At 35.7% G+C, this 20,365-nt stretch overlaps 1 long non-coding RNA gene across 1 annotated transcript in view; it reads left to right on the top strand.

The window, feature by feature from the left end:
* Positions 1 to 19,846, top strand: part of LOC137218719 (uncharacterized) — a 35,357-nt gene extending 15,511 nt beyond the window's left edge. The window contains exon 2 of the long non-coding RNA XR_010940833.1: positions 13,470 to 19,846. This is a non-coding gene — a long non-coding RNA (uncharacterized lncRNA). The remainder of the gene's footprint in view (positions 1 to 13,469) is intronic.
* Positions 19,847 to 20,365: the final 519 nt, after the last annotated feature.

Raw genomic sequence — 20,365 nt, forward strand, 5'->3', positions numbered from 1 at the left:
GCAGGACCCTGTGAGGCTCCTGGGCACGGAAGACCCTCCATGTCCCTTGTTTCTTATAGGGAATAGACTCCAGCCTTCATGACCTTCCTTGAGTTCCAAAGGGCATATTCGAACGGTTGCTAATCAGGGAAGGGAGGGGATGCAGAGACAAGGGAGGAGTAGTCAAGAAATAATGGTACAGACTTGGGGCAGGGTCCTGGTTCCACCTCAAGGGATACCTATAACAATATCTTTGAGCTCTTTACAGAACTAAAACCCCCAACAAATGGAAGATGCTAGCATTCTTCATTCCAGAGAAGACCATGTGAGGTCAGATTAAAGGAACCAGTGAAGCTCATCAGGAGACTACCTGAGACCAGATTAAAGGAGTGCAGGCCCTGCACACACCCTAATCCTTATCAGCAACCCTACCCTTGAACCATTGCTATAAAACTCCTCATCAAATCCTCCTGGGTGTGGGACACACAGTTTTTCAGGGCAGGAGTCTGCTGTGTCACCCTTTGCCTAGCAAAGCAATAAAGCTATTCTTCTCTACTTCACCAAAAACTCTGTCTCCAGGGTTCGATTCGGCACCGGTGCACAGAGGCCGACTTTTCAGCATCATTTACATGAACTCAGAGTATCACCCTTAAGATTACTTATTAATCCTAAAGGGGAAAACGTATTATTACAATGGAGAGACATTTTGGACATCACTTTAATCAAGTGATCAAACTTAGCATGAGTGTAATGGAATGAATTGACATTAAGTACCTCCTGATATGATACAGTGGGAAGAACACAATTTTACTCATGAAATTTCTTGCCAAGAATGTTTAGCCTGAGTCTAATTTTGAAAGCAATCAGACAAAAACAGATTGTGAGATATTCTGTGAGACAATTGGCTAGACCCTTTAAAAATATCAATGTTATCAAAGAAAAAAGCAGACAGGACTGTTACAGATTAAAAGTGATTAAAGAGATGACACATGCAGCAATAATGCATGGCCTTATCTTGGATCCTTGATTGAATAAAAGACAACTTTAAAGGACATTTTTGGACAACTAGGGAAATTTTAATGTGGACTGTATAATGGACAAGATTAACATATCAATGTTAAATTTCCTGGGTGAGATAATGGCATTGTGATTAGGAGAATATCTTTGTTAGAGGATACCAAAAGCTGGTTCTTGAAAAGGTTAAAAATATTTATAAATCTTTTAGCTATGTTGATCAAGAAATAGCAAATACAAAAATTAATCATTACAGATTTTTAAAGGATAACAGAAAAATTATGAACAAATTTATCTCAATAAATTCAACAACCTGAAAGAAAAGGACACATTTCTTCTTGAAGAAAACAGATAAATAAATTAACAAAATTGAATCAAGAAGAAATAAAAATTTGATGAGTTGAATAGCCTTTTAGCTATTAAAGAAATTGAAATCTTAGTTTAAAACACTTATTCAGGGACTTCCCTGGTGGTCCAGTAGTTAAGAATCCATCTTGCAATGCAGGGGATGCTGGTTCGATCCCCAGTCAGGGATCTAAGATCCCACATGCTGTGGGGCAACTAAGCCCATGCGCCACACAATTAGAGAGCCCGTGTGCCGCAACTACAGAGCCCACACGCTCTGGAGCCTGCAGGCCACAACTAGAGAGAGAAGCCCGTGCACCACAACTAGAGAGAAGCCTGTGCACCGCAACGAAAGATCCCGTGCGCTGCAACTAAGACTCAACAAAGCCAAAAGAAATTTTAAAAAAATTTGTGCAAAGGAAACTCCTGGCACAAATGACCTCACTGCTTTGACTTCATCAAGCTATTAAGGAAGAACCAAGGCTAACCTTACACAAACTCTTTCAGAAAATAGAGGAAGTAGAAATACTTTACAATTCATTTTATGACATCAGCATTACCCTGATACCAAAACTGGGTATCAGAAGAAAATAAAACTATAGAATATCTCTCATAAACATGGATAAAACACTTCTTAACAAAATATTAGCAGGTAGAATTCAGCAATATATAATATAGCTTGAGGAAGTAAAGTTTAGCCCAGAAATACAAGGTTGGTTTAACATTCAAAGGTCAATCAATTTAATTCACTATGTTAGCAGAATTCAGGAGAAAACATATAATCATCTCAATAGATGTAGAAAAAACATTTGAGGAACTCAATATCCATACATGATAAAAAGTAAAAAATAATAATAAAATGGGGCTTCTTTAACCTCAACAGGTCATCTATGCAAAAATTACAACTAACCTCATATTTAATTATTAGTCTGAATACTTTCCCCCATCAGATCAACAACACAGCAAGGATGCGCTCTCTCACTGCTTGTATTCAATGTTGTATTTGTTATCCTAACAAGTGAAATAGTTAAGAAAAAGAAATAAAAGGCACAGACATTAGAAAAGAAGTTACTTACTAATAACACAAATTACTTACTGATAAACTTAACAAAATGTGTGCACAACCTATACATTTAAAACCACAAATATTGCCAATAAAATTTAGAAATAAATGGAGAGATATAATAGGCTCATGGATTGGAAAACTCAATACCACTAAGATGTTAATCTTCTCAAATTGATTAATGGATTCAACAGAATCACATTCAAATGCCTAGAGGATACTTTTTGTTAGAAATTGACAACCTGATTCTACAATTTGTATGAAAATGCAAAGTTCCTAGAAGAGTCAAAATAATTTTGAAGAGAAAAATAAAGTTGGAGAACTAACTACCTGATTTCAAGATGTACTATAAAACTTCACAAATATTTTACACAGCACAGGAAACCATATACAAAACAAAAAGATAACATACAGACTAGGAGAAAATATTTGCAAATGATGCAACCAACAAGGGCTTAATTTCCAAAATATTCAAACACCTCATACAACTCAATAACAAAAAAACATACAATCCAATCAAAAAATGAGCAGAAGACTTAAATAGACATTTCTTCAAAGAAGGCATACAGATGGGCAATAGGCACATGAAAAGATGCTCAACATCACTAATTATTAGAGAAATACAAATCAAAACTACAATGAGGTACCACCTCACACTGGTCAGAATGACCATCATCAAAAAGTCTACAAATAACAAAGGCTGGAGAGGGTGTGGAGAAAAGGAAATCCTCATTTACTGTTGGTGAGAATGTAAATTGGTGCAGCCACTATGGAGAACAGTTGGAGGTTACCCAAAAAACTAAAAATAGGTACTTGGTTAAGTCTCCATGCTTCCATGGCAGGGATACGGGTTCGATCCCTGGTTGGGGAACTAAGATCCCACATGCCACGTGGCATGGCCAAAACAAACAAAAAAAACCCAGAAACAACTAAAAATAAAGTTGCCATATGATCCAGCAATCCCACTCTTGGGCATATATCTGGACAAAACTATAATCTGAAAACATACATGCACCCCTATGTCCATAGCAGCACTATTTACAATAGCCAAGACATGGAAACAACCTAAATGTCCATCGACAGATGAATGGATAAAGAGGATGTGATATATATATAATGGAATATTATTCAACCATAAAAAAGAATGAAATAATGCCATTTGCAGCTACATAGATGGACCTAGAGATTATAATACTAAGGGAAGTAAGTCAGAAAGAGAAAAACAAATATCATATGATATCACTTATACGTGGAATCTAAAATATGACACAAATGAACATATCTGTGAAACAGAAACAGACTCACAGACATAGAGAACAGATTTATGGTTGCCAAGGGGAAGGAGGGGGTTGGATTGAGAGCTTGGAAATAGCAGATGCAAACTATTATATATAGAATAGATAAAAAACAAAGTCCTATTGTATAGCAAAGGGAACTATATTCAACATCCTGTAATAAGCCATAATGGAAAAGAATATGAAAAGGAATATATGTATATATGTATAACTGAATCACTTTTCTGTACACCAAAAACTAACACAATGTTGTAAATCAACTATACTTCAATTAAAAAACAACCATAATGGGAAATAATTTTTTTAAAAACTTCAGAAATGAAAGATATACAAATGGAAAAGGAAGAAGTAAAATTATCTCTGTCTGCAGATGATATATTATATGTAGATAACACTAAAAATTCTGCACACACACACACTTTAGAGCTAATAAATCAGTTCAGCAGAGTAGCAAAGTTGCAGGATACAAAATTAACACACAAAAACCAGTTGCATTTTTATACACTATCAATGAACAATTCAAAAAGGAAATCAAAATAATAATTCCACTTACAATAGCATCAAAAAAGAATAAAATACTTAGGAATAAATTTAACTGGTCTTATACACTGAAAAGCAGAAAACACCACTGAAAGGAATTTAAAAAGAAAGGATTAAAGAAGGCATAAATAGATGGAAAGACACCCTATATTCATGGGTTGGAAGACTTAATATTGTTAAAATGACAATACTACCCAGAGTAATCTACCAATTCGATGCAATCTCTATCAAAATCCCAACTACATTTTTTTTTCAGAAATAGAAAAACTCATTCTAAAATCCATATGGAATCTCAGGAGACTCCAAATAGCCCAAACAACCTTGAAAAATAAGAATGAAGCTGGAAGACTCACACTTCCTTATTTTAAAACTTACTACAAAGCTACTGTAATCAAAACAGTGTGGTACTGGCATGAGGATGGACATAAAAACCAATGGAATAGAATAAAGAGTGCCCCCACCAGCAAAAACACACACACACACAAAAAAGAGCCCAGAACTCTATTCTCACATATATGGTCAAATGATTTCAATAATGCTGCCAAGATCGTTAAATGAAAGAATAGTTTTTTCAACAAATTTTACTAGGAAAACTGTATATCCGCATGCAAAAGAATTAATTTGGAGCATTACCCTACACCACATACAAAAATTAACTCAAAATGAATCAAAGACCCAAATGTAAGAGCTAAAACCATAAAACTCCTAAAATAAAACATAGAGTGAAAGCTTCATGACATTGGTTTTGGCAGTGATTTATTTGATACAACATCAAAAGCACAGGCAATAAAAGGAAAAATAAATTGAACTTCATCAAAATTAAAAACTTTTGTGAACCAAAGGACTCTATCGAGAGAATGAAAACACAACCCACAGATGAGAAAATATTTCCAAATCATATATCCAGAATTAATTGATAAGGGATTAATATCCAGAATATATAAAGAACTCCTACAACTCAACAACAACAAAAAATCCAGTTTAAAAATGAGCATAAGGGACATACCTGGTGGTCTAATGGTTAAGAATCTACCTTCCAGTGCAGGGGACGTGGGTTCAATCCCTGGTTGGGGAACTAAGATCCTACATGCTGCGGGACAACTTAGCCCACGCACTTTAGAGCCCACATGCCACAACTACTGAGCATGCATACTCTGGAGCCTGCGCACCACAACAAGAGAGCCCACACACCATAACAAAAGAGCCTACATGCTGCAACAAAGATCCCATGTGCTGCAACTAAGACCCGATGTAGCCAAATAAATAAATAAATAATTTAAAAAATAAAAAATAAAAACGGGCATAGGACTCAAATAGACATTTCTCCAAAGAAGAAATACAAATGGCCAATAAGCACATGAAATGATGCTCAACATCACTGATCATTAGGGAAATGCAAATCAAAACCATGATGAAATGTCACTTTGCACCCATTAGGATGGCTATTATTTTTTTTAAAAAAAGGAAAATGACAAGTGTTGGTGAGGACATGGACAAATTGGAACTTTCATGCATTGTTGGTGGGAATGTAAAATAGTGCAGGTGCTATGGAAAACAGTTTTCATGGTTCCTCAAAAAGTTAAACAGAGAATTACCAGATGACCCAGCAATTCTACTACCAGGTATACACCCAAAAGAATTAAAAGCAGAGACTCAAACAGATACTTGTACCATGTTCACAGTAGCATTGTTTACAATAGCCAGAAGCCACAACCCTTGTCCATCAACAGTTAAATGGATAAGCAGAATGTGGTATATACATACAACAGAATATTATTCAGCCTTAAAAAGGAAAGAAATTCTAATACATGCTACAACAAGAATGAACCTCAGAAACAATATAAGTGAAGTCACCCAGGCACAAAATGATAAATATTGTGCGATTCCACTTATATGAGGTACTTAGCATAGGCAAATTCATAGAGACATAAAGTGGAATAGTGGTTACCAGGGGCTGGAGGGAGAAGGGGATGGGGAATTATTGTTCAATATGTACAGAGTTACTGGAAATAGTGGTGATAGCTGCACAACATTGTGAATGTAACTTAATTCCACTAAATTGTACTTATAAAAATATTTAAATGGTAATTTTTGTTGTATATATTTTACAATAAAAGAACAATCAAAAAATTCACTAATCAAAAAATTGTGATCTTGGTGTAAGGACAGATACATAAATCAATGAATCAGAATCGAATCTGCAGAAATACTCCTACGCAATTATGGCCAAATGATTTTCAACATACCAAGATAATTCAAAAGAGTAAGTTTAATATTTTTAACAAATGATATTTAAATGGGAAAAGTTAATCTTGACCCTTATAGCATACACAAAAGCTCAAAATGGATTTTAGGGAAATATATGCAAATCATATATTTGATAATGGACTTGTATCCAGAATATATAAAGAATTTTTACAACTCAATAATAAAAAGACAAATGACCTAATTTAAAAATGGGCATAAGTATTTTAATAGATATTTCTCTAAAGAAGATATGCTAATGGTTAGTAAGCACATGAAAAGATGCTCAATATCATTAGCAAATCAAAGTCACAGGGAGATACCACTTCACATACAGTAGGATGCTACAATCTAAAAGACTATGGTAAGTGTTGACAAGGATGTGGAGAAATTGAAATCCTCGTTCACTGTTGGTAAGAATGTTAAATAGTAGAGCCACTTTAGAAAACAGTTTGGCAGTTCGTCAAATTGTTAAACATAGAGTTACCATATGATCCAGAAACTCTGCTTGCAGTGTGTGTGTGTGTGTGTGTGTGTGTATATATAAGAAAAGTGAAAACGTATGTTCACAAAAATTATGTACACAAACATTCATAGTAGCATTATTCATAATAGCCGAAATAGTGGATACAACTCACATGTTCATTAACCGAGTGAATAAACAAAATATGGTATATCCTTACAATAAGCAGAAGTTTTAAATTTTGATGAAGCCCTTTTATTATTTTTTTCTGTCATGGTTTTCAGGGTCCTCTCTGCAAAAACTTTGCTTAATTCATGATCATGAAGACATTCTCTTTTTTCTTCTTCTAATAGATTTAGCTCTTATATTTAAATCTGTTATCCAATATATCAGTGGTTGACAGATGGGTATTGAAGTCTCCAGCTATAATTGTGGATTTGTCCTTTCAGTTCTATCAGTTTTTTCTTCACATGTTTTTCAGATCTGTTGTTTGGTGCATATGTATTTAGGATTACTGTGTCTTCTTGGCGGATTGATCATTATATAATGCATTTATCTGTCTCTGGTAATTGTCTTTGCTCTAAACTGTACTTTATCGATATTAATATAGCCATTGCTACTCTCTTTTAATTAATGTTTGTATGATGTCTCTTTCTCTATTCTTTTACTGTCAACCTGCCTAGATCATTATATTTGAAGTTTCTTTTAGACAGCAATATAGTTGGGTTATGTTTTTAAATTCACTCTGCCAAGCTCTGTCTACTAATTAGGTTTTTTAAAAAATATAAACCTAGTTATTTATTTTTGGCTGCATTGGGTCTTTGTTGCTGCATGCAGGCTTTCTTTAGTTGCAGTGAGCAGGGGCTACTCTTTGCTGCAGTGTGCGGGCTTCTCATTGCGGTAGCTTCTCTTATTGCAGAGCATGGGCTCTAGGCATGTGAGCTTCAGTAGTTGTGGCTCATGGGCTTAGTTGCTCCAAGGCATGTGGGATCTTCCTGGACCAGGGCTCGAACCCATGTCCCCTGCATTGGCAGGCAGACCCTTAACCACTGCACAACCAGGGAAGTCCCTACTAACTGGTATTTAGGCCATTCACATTTAAGGTAATTGTTGATCTGTTAAGTTGCCATTTTATTTTTTACCTTCTGTTTGTTCTCTCTGTTTTTCATTTTTCTGTTTTTCTTTCCTGACTTCCTTTGTGTTATTTGAAATTTTTAGAATTCCATTTTGATTTATCTATAGTAGTTTTTTTTTTTGACAGATGTGAAAAGTTTTTATTTTCAGCATAGAACATTATTTGTGGATTCTATCAAGCAATCTCTATACTATACCCTACTAGGAGAGCAAGTCTCTTTTAGAGGATACATACCCTCATGCAGCACGCCTGGGAAAAAGCCAATCTTTGGTTCTCACTTCCCTTTCCTTTTCTCTCTTCCTCTTCCCCCTCATGCACTCAGAAGAGCCCCTTCCTTAAACCCTAACTCCTTTTGTAAGTAGTCTTTGAAACCAACGACTTCAAGCGTGTTTTGTCCTCTTTATAAAATCGTTAGCATTTGCTGGGACTTCTCTGTTTCTTCATAGAGAGTTCTCCAGTTTTTTCCCAGATGGCTCTTTCTATTAATTGTTTTGTGTTAGGGGCAAGTCAGTTCGCTGGGGATAGGAAAATGCTGAAAAACACAGCAAATAAGACGCAAGCTAAATAAGCTGCAATTGCTATCCAAAACCTTGGATCTTTCAGCAGTGCCTTATCAAAGCAGCTGAACATGGTATAACCAATGGACATTCCAGCAAATCCACCTGCAATGTGAGCTGCAAAAGACACCAGGGACCCATTTGCAGGGACAAAGAACCTTCTGTAGAGAGCAAATCCCATGTCCGACACAATTATAAGGACGATGATGAGTAGTCTGATAATTCCAAAGGCAGGAATCATTTCTTGAAAATTCACTAGAACATTCATAAAATAGCCTCCCATCAGAGCATAGACTGCTCCTGAGCACCCACAAGAGATCTGAGTGGGTCAAAGATGAAGCTGGCAAGAGATCCTCAGCGATGCTGATGGAGATGATGAACACAGGAGTGGGAGGCAGTTAGCTCTTTCCAGGTATGTTCTTTGCAACGGTTCAGGAAGCATCCATTTTGAGACAATCCTGTGGACCATTTTAGGCTTGAAGGGATCTTTACCTGCCCTGTCCTCTCTCATTTTCTGCTCTTCCAGCTTTTCTTTCATCTCTCTATCCCTATTCAGATTCACATCCTCCTCCATCTCCAAATTATGAACAGCAGCCATTGTCCTGGGTCCACCCTCCACACTGCCTTAGAAGGAGCCCATGCAAGTAGAAGTCTGAAGCTTAAGCTTTATTAGTTTCACAAGTAATCCAGCCAAAACAATCCTGCTAGTGTTGGAGGGTCTCCTGCAGAAGCGGGGGTGCAGCTGTGTCTCACCGCGAGGACAAGGACACCGGCAGCAGAAGTTCTGGGAAGCACTCCCCGGTGTGAGCCCTCCCAGAATCCGCCACCAGCCCCACCAAAGAGCCCGGGCAGGCTCCAGTGCCGGATCGCCTCAGCTATCTGTAATAGTTTTGAGTGCGTACCTCTTTGTACAGTATTTTTAGGGATTGCTCTAGGTATACCTCATACATATGAAACTTATCATGGTCTACTTGATGTCTTCTTATCAGTTGAGGGGAGTACCTTCCTTTGTGTTTCTTTACACTCCCCCTTTTTATAATATAATTGTTTAAAATATTTCCTCTACAGATATTTATAACCACATCGGTGTAACAATTTTTGTTTCAGCTGTCAAACATGTTTTAGAAACCTCAAAAAAGAAGGAAAATCTATTCTATTAAACCATATATTGCTTACTATATTGTTTCATCCTTTCTGATGCTCTGAGGTTGTTTCTTTTAGTTTCTTCCATTCTGTTTAGAGAATTTCCTTTAACCATTCTTTTAGTGTAGATCTGCTGATAGTAATTTTTTAGCTTTCCTTCATCTGAGAATGTCTTGATTTTCCCTTCATTTCTTAAGGCTATTTTTGCTGGATGTAGGATTCTGGATTCAGAGTTCTTATCTTTGGCATTTGAAAAGTGTTGTACTACTTCTTTCTGGCCTCCGTGGCTTTTCATGAGAAATCCATTGTCATTTGAATTGTTTTTCTCTGATAGGCAAGGTGTTGTTTCTCTCTTTCCTTGCTTTGAAGATTTTTAATGTCTTTAGTTTTCAAAATTTTAACTATGATGTGTTTTGGTTTGGATTTCTTTAGGTTTACTTTGATACTTGAATATGTAGGTTTATGTTATTTGCCACATTTGGTAAGTTTTAAGCAATTATTTCTTCAAGTATTTTTTCAGCCATGTCTTTTTTCTCTTTTCTTTCTGGGACTCTAATGACATAAATATTAGATCTTTTGTTATAGTCCCACGTATTCCTGAGGCTCTGTTCATTTTTTTAAGTCTATTTTCTCTTTGTTGTTCAGACTGAGTAATTTCTATTGTTCTATCTTGCAGTTTACTGATTCTTTCCTCTGATCCCTCTCTTCTGCTGTTGAACACATCCATTGAGTTTTTTTTTTTAACATCTGTATTGGAGTATAATTGCTTTACAATGGTGTGTTACTTTCTGCTTTATAACAAAGTGAATCAGCTATACATATACATATATCCCCATATCCCCTCCATTTTGTGTCTCCCTCCCATCCTCCCTATCCCACCCCTCTAGGTGGTCACAAAGCACAGAGCTGATCTCCCTGTGCTATACGTCTGCTTCCCACTAGCTATCTGTTTTACATTGGGTAGTGTATGTATGTCAATACCACTCTCTTACTGCGTCCCAGCTTACTCTTCCCCCCTCCCCATGTCCTCAAGTCCATTCTCTATGTCTGCATCTTTATTCCTGCCCTTCCCCTAGGTTCTTCAGAACCATTTTTTTTTATTCCATATATATGTGTTAGCATATGGTATTTGTTTTTCTCTTTGTGACTTACTTCACTCTGTATGACAGGCTCTAGGTCCATCTACCTCACTACAAATAACCCAATTTTGTTTCTTTTTATGGCTGAGTAATATTCCATTGTATATATGTGCCACATGTTCTTTATCCATTCATCTGTTGATGGACGCTTAAGATGCTTTCATGTCCTGGCTATTGTAAATAGAACTGCAATGAACATTGTGGTACATGACTCTTTTTGAATTATGGTTTTCTCAGTAGTGGGATTGCTGGGTCATATGGTAGTTCTATTTTTAGTTTTCTAAGGAACCTCTATACTGTTCTCCATGGTGGCAGTTTAAGTCCTTTTGAGCATGCCATCCATTTAGTGCAAGGACTTTGATTAATGTCAATGATTTCAACATGGATTCTGAATGAAGGTTGATGTTAGAAATATTCAGATTCCGGTTAACTGTTGACTTGTTTGCGTAAATGCTTTGAAGGGCTAGCTGCTTATCTTCTAGTGTACCATTCCTGTCTCCTCCTTTATTCTCCATCTCAACATTGTTATTATTTCCATAATAACTTTTATCTAAAATTTAATTCTTTTTACTTGCTTATTTACAATCTTCTCTGGTAAACTGTAAGTTACATAGGGCAGAAACCATGTTTATTTTTCCACCATTGTATTGCTTGTGACTGGCATATAGCAGATGCTTAATAAACATTTGCTCATCCACTTATTTAACAAACATTAATTGAGGACCTATTATGTGCCAGGCCCTATTTTGAATTCTGAAAACAGAAAAAATAAACAAGGTTCTTTCTCTTATGAAATGAATAAATAATTGTGTTCCAAATATTGATCTATGGGATATTAATAGCCCTTACATGAAAAAAGCAGTTTATGGACAAATAAATTTAGGAAGCAGTTACTCAAAAGTTGAAGTAATTTTTTTATTGCAGGCTTTATCACTTACTTTAGTAAGCAAACATGAATTTGCAAAAGGGGATTGATATATATTCACTGTTTCTTAAGCTCTTCTATCACAGAGCTCCCTTTTCAATAAGCAGTCAAAGATAAAGATTTTAAAGTAAGCCATAATTTGTGGGGGGGGCATGGTTGTTGTTTTAAGTTTTTAAGTGGGGCAGGAAAATTTGACTAGAGGTGCAATTACCCTATCTAATCCACTCCTATTTATTATCCTTTAATCAACTGATTTAAAATGTATAACACAAAATGATCTTTATAATTTAAGAGCAAATCATGCCTCTTTTAGAAGATATAAAATTTAAATAGTCTTTCAGGTGATTCATGGAGTGGCATATAATTAATAACAAATTTTCAGTATAATAGTTTGCTCCTGAAAGAGGTACACACAACATTGAAACAATCCATGTTTAATTCAGGGCCATGCCAACAGAGCCTTAATCCACTTTACCAATTCACAGGATCACGTACTAAAAAACCAAGTACCTTCTCATTTACATCTCTTAAATGTTCTTTTTCTTCCAGGAGAAGTCCTAGTTCTACCTCTTAATCCCTGTGTCTTTGAAAAAAAATGTATCATCTCTGAACCTCAATTTCCTCAACTATAAAATGACATAATAATTGCTATTCTTACAGGAATAAATAAGATCAAATATATATACATTTCCTCTTATTACTGGGAGGTTACAGAGAAGAAGAGCCAGGGAATAGACTAGAATTATGAATGTGGTAATGGATTCAAGTTGAAGACATCAGTAAGAATGCATGTTTGATTAATATAGATACGGATGGGTAAATATAGCTTGGATCATCTTGTGGCACCAGAAAGTAAGGAATTATTCAAAACACACACACACACACACACACACACACACACACACACACATATTAGTGGGACATGTCAATAGGCCACAGGAGCCAACTGAAAGAACTCCCAATGGCCAGAGCTGGAACAATTTGAGCATTGTTCAAATTAAAGCAGCATCTGATTATAACCAAAAGTATAATGTAAATATTCATGAGTCCATATTGATACAAATAAATGACTGAATAAATTCATAAATGGGGGCGAACAGATAAATCTCCCATGCAGAAGAATTCCAAACAAATTATGTAGCTACTCCAACTTAAAGGAAGGGGAGATAAGTTCCCACTTCCTGAGTGTGGGCTGTACACAGAAAATTTCTTCCAAAGAGTACAATATGGAAAGCGGGGAAGAAAGAAGAGCCTTACAGTAGAGAAGCCTGACAAACACTCCCTCAGTCAGGGGAGCAAAGTCAACATCAACAGTCATAAGTCATGTTGGTGGTATGTAACCTTGATATGATATAATAAAAATGGCACTTTACATTTGTAATCTTCCTCCAAAAACCCTGTAACTCATACCATTACACACCTATGAGAGTGGCCAAAATCCAGAACTCAGACAACATCAAATTCTGGCAAGGATATGGATCAACAGGGACTCTCATTCATTGCTGGTGTGAATGCAAAATGGTACAACCACCTTGGAAGTTTGGCAGTTTCTTACAAAACTAATACACTCGTACTATGTGGGGTTTTTTTTCTTTCTTTTTGCTACTTTTGTTTTCTTTCTTTTTAGCTGCACCGCGGCGCATGTGGAATCTTAGTTTCCTGACCAGCGATCGAACCCACACCCGCTGCAGTGGAAGAGCAGAGTCTTAACCACTGGACCGCCAGGGAAGTCCTACACTTACTATTTGATCCAGCAACTGTATTGCTTGGTATTTACCCCAAAAGTTGAAAACTTATGTTCACACAAAAAGCTGAACACGGATGTTTACAGCACCTTTATTCATAAATGCCAAAACTTGAAAGCAACCAAGATATCCTTTACTAGGTGAATGGATAAATAAAGTGTGGTACACCCAGACAAGGGAATATTATTCACTGCTAAAAAGAAATGTGTTATCAAGCCACGAAAAGACATGGAGGAATCTTAAATACATGTTACTAAGTGAAAGAAGCTGATCTGAAAATGCTACATATTGTATGATTCCAACTGTGTGGCATGCTGGAAAAGCCAAAACTATGGAAACAGTAAAAAGATCAGTGGTTTCCGGGGGTTGGGTGTTTGGAGAGATGAATAGACAGAGCAGAGGATTGTTAGGGAAGTGAAAATACTCTGTATGACACTAAAATGATGGATGTATATTATTATATATTTGTCCAAACTCATAGAATGTGCAACATCAAGAGTTAACCATAAGGTAAACTATGGGTTTTGGGTGGTTGTGATGTGTTGGTGTAGGTTTATCAATTGCAACAAATGTACCACTCAAGTAAGGGATGTTGACAACGGGGGAGACTATGCATGTGTAAGGGGCAAGGAGTATGTGAGAAATCTCTGTCCCTCCCTCTCAGCTTTTCTGTGAATCTAAAACTGCTCTAAAGAAATAAAGATTTTTCTAAAAATTAACAAAATAAACCATAACTAATCTAATCATGTGAAAACCATTAGACAAATTCCAATAAGGGAACAACCTTACAATATACCTGACCACTACTCCTCAACATTGTCAAGGCTTTCAAAGAAAGCAAAGAAAGTCTGAGAAAATGTCACAGCCAAGAGGAGCCTAAAGAGATAAGACAAGTAACTTGGGATCCTGGGTGGGATCCTGGAACAGAATAAGGATATTAGGTAAAAACTAAGAAAATATGAATAAACTGTGGACTTTAGTTAAAAATAATACAACTATTGGTTCATTAATTATAACAATGTACCATACTAATAACAAAAGATGTTTATAATAGGGGAAACTGTGTGGATAAGGAGGTAAATGGGAACTCTCTATACTATCTGTTCAATTTTTCTGTAAATCTAAAACTGTTCTAAATGATAAAGTCTATTACTAAAACAGAAAAGGCCTCTCATGATGCTTGGTATGTGAAAGGTGTCCAGTAAGGGCTCTGTGTAATCACTGTTATCATCATTGTAATAATAATGTAGCTGATGCTTCCAGTTTGCACTAGTTTATGGTCACAAATACAATCTTATTTATGATAATCATCCTTGTTTTGATAGAAGCCGTTTAGAGCATAGAGGGGAAGCATTTGAGCTTTAGAGAAAAGCAGACTGAGATTAAAAACCTGGCTCTGAAATTTTATATTCTTTACATTCTTTATTATTTACTTTGCTTCTCTAATATATTTGCTCCTTACTTTGCCTTCCTCATTTTTAAGATGGGGCTGAAAATAGCACCTACAATAATTGTCAGAATGAAATGAGGCAATGTAAATATTCATTCATTAATTAATTCATTCATTCTACTAATTTATACTGAGTGCCTACTATGAGGAAAACCAAGAAAGAACAGGGTTTTGGGGGAAGGAGAGTCAGGGAATAGCAGAAGTTCAGTTTTAGATCTGTTCAACTTGAGATGATTATTTGAGATATACAGTGGAAAAATCAAATAAATGGTTATATATGAGTGTCTTAAACACAGAAAAGAGGTCAAAGCTGGGTATGAAATTTAGCCTTACAGTTTTGGGACTGAATAAATTGACTTGAGGAACACTCCAACACTTCGTGCTCAAGTACAAGAAGAATCTGAAAAAAACAAACAAACAAAAAAAAGCCTGAGCAGGAGGAACCAGAGAGGTAGGGGGAAAAATCAGGATACAGTGATGTCAAAAGATTAAAAAAAAAAAGTTCAAGAAGAAAAGTGTTGAATACTGCATAGAGGTCAAGTAAAATGAGGAAAGAGAACTATTCATTGCAGTTGGTAATACTAAGGTTGTTGATAACTTTGACAAGAGTAGTTTCAGTGAAGTGATAAGGGCAGAAGCTGGAATGAATTGGGAAGAAGAATAAATGGGAGATGAGGAAGAATGGACAGTAGGTTTGACAACTTAAGAGAATTTTGCTGTGAAAGGGAGGAAAGAAATGAGGTGGTGACTGAAGGTGAATTTAGTGTCAAGGGAGGGTTTTTAAAGATGGAACACTAGAGCATGTTTGTAGCATTGGAATGATCCCATGAGAAGAAAGAAATTTTGCATATACCTAGGTACTCGAAATGGCTTTTTGTTGTTTTATTTATTATTATTATTATTATAGGATATCTAATCTCTCACCTCCAAAATCTCACCCAGTTATGTCTGGAAGTCTGAGAGTATCTCATGTAACATCATGAATAGTCCTTCTGCTACCACCTGTCATGTCATACTCTCCTGCCAAACTCCCTTCAGTGAAATCTCCTGACCTCCAACTGCCCATGAAATTATTTAATGATGCCTCTTCACTGACACTAGTCCTGAGGCTCATCTTGAATATTTTGATGTCTATTTCAAAGGCACTGCTTCCTGATGCTCCCAAGGCTGCTAGTACAAATATGCTAAAATCCTTTAGCTGCTAAAATCCTTTAGCTGCCAAAATACTGTTGGATTTCTTAGAGTTTCAATAGGCAATATTTAGGGCAGAAGAGAAGAGAATGCTCCTCTTCCACACTTTATAAACCTGGGAATGAAGCAGTGCTGATTGTGACCCAAATTCTCCCAGAGTATTTTCTAAAAATAGCCTGTTCCATATCTTGTTAGAGTACCCACGGGCTTCAAACCTAAGTCCATTAGTTGGACCCATTCTCTAAGACAAACTACATGTTGTATTCCCAATTTTTCTTTTCACCCTACTGATTTTATGACTTCTTTCCCCAACTTTTATGCAAAACAATTCATGCAAATTCCTAGTTGGCATAATACACTGGTCTTCTAAGTCTAAATCTCAGAAATAAGGATATAGTTTAGGATAAAGTTTAAAACCTATCTAGAGTTAGTGGTATACCAAGGATGGGACAGTGGGAGTAGTTTGCTCTGAATGAAGGCAATAAGGAGGTGAACTAAGTGTAGAGAATTAAAAACAATAATTAAAAACTGACTAAAGGTAGATCTGCCTTTTATTATCATCATATATCAGCACTTCTAAACCATATCAATGATAAAATATCCTGTCCCCCAAATCTTTTGTTAGTCTAAGTTCTAAATAATTGTGTTTGAATAATATATACATAAGCTTCCAATTAGCACATTTTTTGTATTCTTCTTTTTTTTTTCGTTGTTTCTATTTATTTATTTATTTTTACAGTAGGTCCTTGTTGGTTATCTATTTTAAATACAGCAGTGTGTACATGTCAATCCCAAGCTCCCAAACTACCCCTCCCCTCAATTAGCACATTTTAAAATCATTTAAACATTGTATTCTACATGGGAGTTAACTTGGAATCAGCTTCAAACACACTCAGACTCAGCTACACATTTATTTTTAGAGTAGGTTCATAATGGTTCAGAATTACTTGAGTTCACTACATATGTTGTTCTTGTCTCCAACCCCTGTGCTACTACATATTTCTGCATTTAGACAGTAAATTTGATATAAATAATAAGACAGAGATTGTAAAGATGAAGAAAGGAAATTGATTTCTTCAATTCTGTCATTTTACATCATTATATGGAGTTTTTATTTGTGTTTACTATTTCAAATTTAAATGCAGAAACATTTGAAAGCTGCTAAAATCAATCCTGAAGAAGCAAAGATGTATAATTTCAAAAAATTATTGTAAAATGGGATTTCTTAAAATCTCTGTCAAGCTTATCCTTTTTGTTTAACCTTTTTCCTAACTTTTTGTAGATATGTTGCTTCACTTGAAAGAAACTTTTCTAAATTAAAGTCAATAAAAAGATTTCTTCAATCAGTGAGTAAAAATAGATTGACAAATCTTTATACATTCTCTACTAAATATGAGTATGTGAAGAAGGTCAATTTTGATGAAGTCATGGGCAAATATGCAAACATGAAGGCTTAAAAACAAAATGTTATTCATTATTGCAAAATGTATTACAAAACATGATGTAAGTATAAGTTTCTTTCCCCTTTAAAACTAAATTAATTAGGGACTTCCCTGGTGGCTCAGTGGTTAAGAATCAGGCTGTCAATGCAGGGGACATGGGTTTGAGCCCTGGTCCAGGAAGATCCCACATGCCACGGAGCAACTAAGCCTGTGCGCCACAAGTAATGAGACTGTGTGCCACAACTACTGAAGCCTGTGCACCTAGAGCCCGTGCTCTGCAACAAGAGAAGACACTGCAATGAGAAACCCACGCACCACAACAAAGAGTAGCCCCCGTTCACTGCAACTAGAGAAAGCCCGCATGCAGCAATAAAGACCCAACGCAGCCAAAAATAAATAAGTAAATTAATAAATTAAAATAAAAAGTATTAATATTTTATTTTTCTTTTTCTGTGCTATAATATTTACCTTTTTATTTTCAATAAAAGAAGATTTTCAATCCATGCATATATGGTCAATTAATTTACAAATAAAGGATCCAAGGATATACAATGGGAAAAGGACAGTCTCTTCAACAAATGGTGTTGAGAAAACTGGACAGCCACATGCAAAAGAATGAAACTAGACCACTGCTTTATATCATACCAAAAATCAACTAAAATGGATTAAAGACTTGAACATAATACCTGAAACCATAAAACTCCTAGAAGAATACATAGGCAGTGAACTCCTTGACATCTGTCTTGGCAATGATTTTTTTGGATCTGATACCAAAAGCAAAGGCAACAAAAGCAAAAATAAACAAGTGAGACTACATCAAACAAAAAAGCTTCTACACAGCAAATGAAACCATCGGCAAAAAGAAAAGGCAACCTATGGAATGGGAGAAAATATTTGCAAATCTTATATCTGATAAGGAGTTAACATCCAAAACATATAAAGAACCCATACAACTCAACAGCAAAAAATCAACAATCCAAATAAAATATGGACAGAGGATTTGAATAGACATTTTTCTAAAGAAGACATACAGATGGCCAACAGGTACATGAAAATGTGCTCAACATCTCTAATCATCAGGGAAATGCAAATCAAAACCACAATGAGATATCACCTCACTCCTGTTAGAATGGCTACTATCAAAAAGACAAGAAATGACAAGTACTGGTGAGGATGTGGAGAAAAGGGAATCCTGTGCACTTTTGTTGGGAATGTAAACTGGTGCAGCCACTATGGAAAACAGTATGGAGCGTCCTCAAAATATTAAAAATAGAACTACCATATGATTCAGCAATTCCACTTCTGGGTATTTATCTGCAGGAAACAAAAAATACTAACTCAAAAAGACTATATGCACCTTATGTTTTTTGCAGCATTATTTACAATAGCCATAATATTGAAACAACCCTAGTGTCCACTGATGGATGACTGTATAAAGAAAATGCGATATATATACACAATGGAATATTATTCAGCCATAAAAAGGAAATCTTGCCAATTGCAACAACATATATAGACCTTGAGGGCATTATGCTGACTGAAATAAGTCAGACAGAGAAAGACAAATACCATATGGTCTCACTTATATGGGGAATCTAAACAAACAAACAAATCCACAAAAAAATGAACTCATAGATACAGAGAACAGATTGGCGATTGCCATAAGTAGGGGATGGGGGGTATGAAAAATAGGTGAAAGTGGTCAAAATGTAACCTTAAACTTCCAGTTATAAAATAAATAAGTCATGGGGACGTAATGTACAGCATGATGACTACAGTTAATACTGCATTGTATATTAGAAAGTTGCTAAGAGAGTAGATCTTAAAAGTTCTCATCACAAGAAAAATCTCTCACTGTTGCGGCCTCTCCCATTGCGGAGCACAGGCTCCGGACGCACAGGCTCAGCGGCCATGGCTCACGGGCCTAGCCGCTCCGTGGCATGTGGGATCTTCCCGGACCGGAGCACGAACCCGTGTGCCCTGCATCAGCAGGCGGACTCTCAACCACTGCGCCACCAGGGAGTACCGAAAAATTTTTTTTAACTATATGTGATGATGGATGTTAATGAGACTTATTGCAGTAATCATTTCACAATATATACAAATATTGAATCATTATGTTATATACCTGATACTAATATAATGTTAGATGTCAATTATATCTCAACAAAAAAGATTTTCACTGTCTTTTTTTTTTCTGGCCATTATGATTATTCATTTTATTTTCTGATTTTCACTAAAAATAATTTTGTCATCTAGAGGAGGAATATGTTAGCAAAATGATCCATTTCTGGTGTCAAATACACAAAGTACCCCACTTCCTATAGTAATAACAATTTAATATTTTAAGAATGAGGTTAGGAATATTTTACCTTCTTGAACACTCCATGTCTCTAAATTTGAGGCACTTTATTTTTTATATTTTATTCTGAGTCATTCACCAATTTGTACATCTTACAAAATTGTCTTATCTCCCCAAATAAACTATAAATTCCATGAGAGCAGTTCATGTAATAGGAAGTCAACAAATATAAATGTAATAAATATTCTCACTGCATCCTAACTAGACCAAAAACTGAATTTGATTTTGAGAAGGAAAGAAGTTAAGCACTGAAATACAATGATTCCAAATTTAGCTGTTCTTGTTCTGAGGCAACTCCATTCTTAATTTAAAATAGTAATTATTATAGCAATG

This window comes from Pseudorca crassidens, chromosome 2, assembly GCF_039906515.1.
Source record: "Pseudorca crassidens isolate mPseCra1 chromosome 2, mPseCra1.hap1, whole genome shotgun sequence".
NCBI lineage: Eukaryota > Metazoa > Chordata > Mammalia > Artiodactyla > Delphinidae > Pseudorca > Pseudorca crassidens.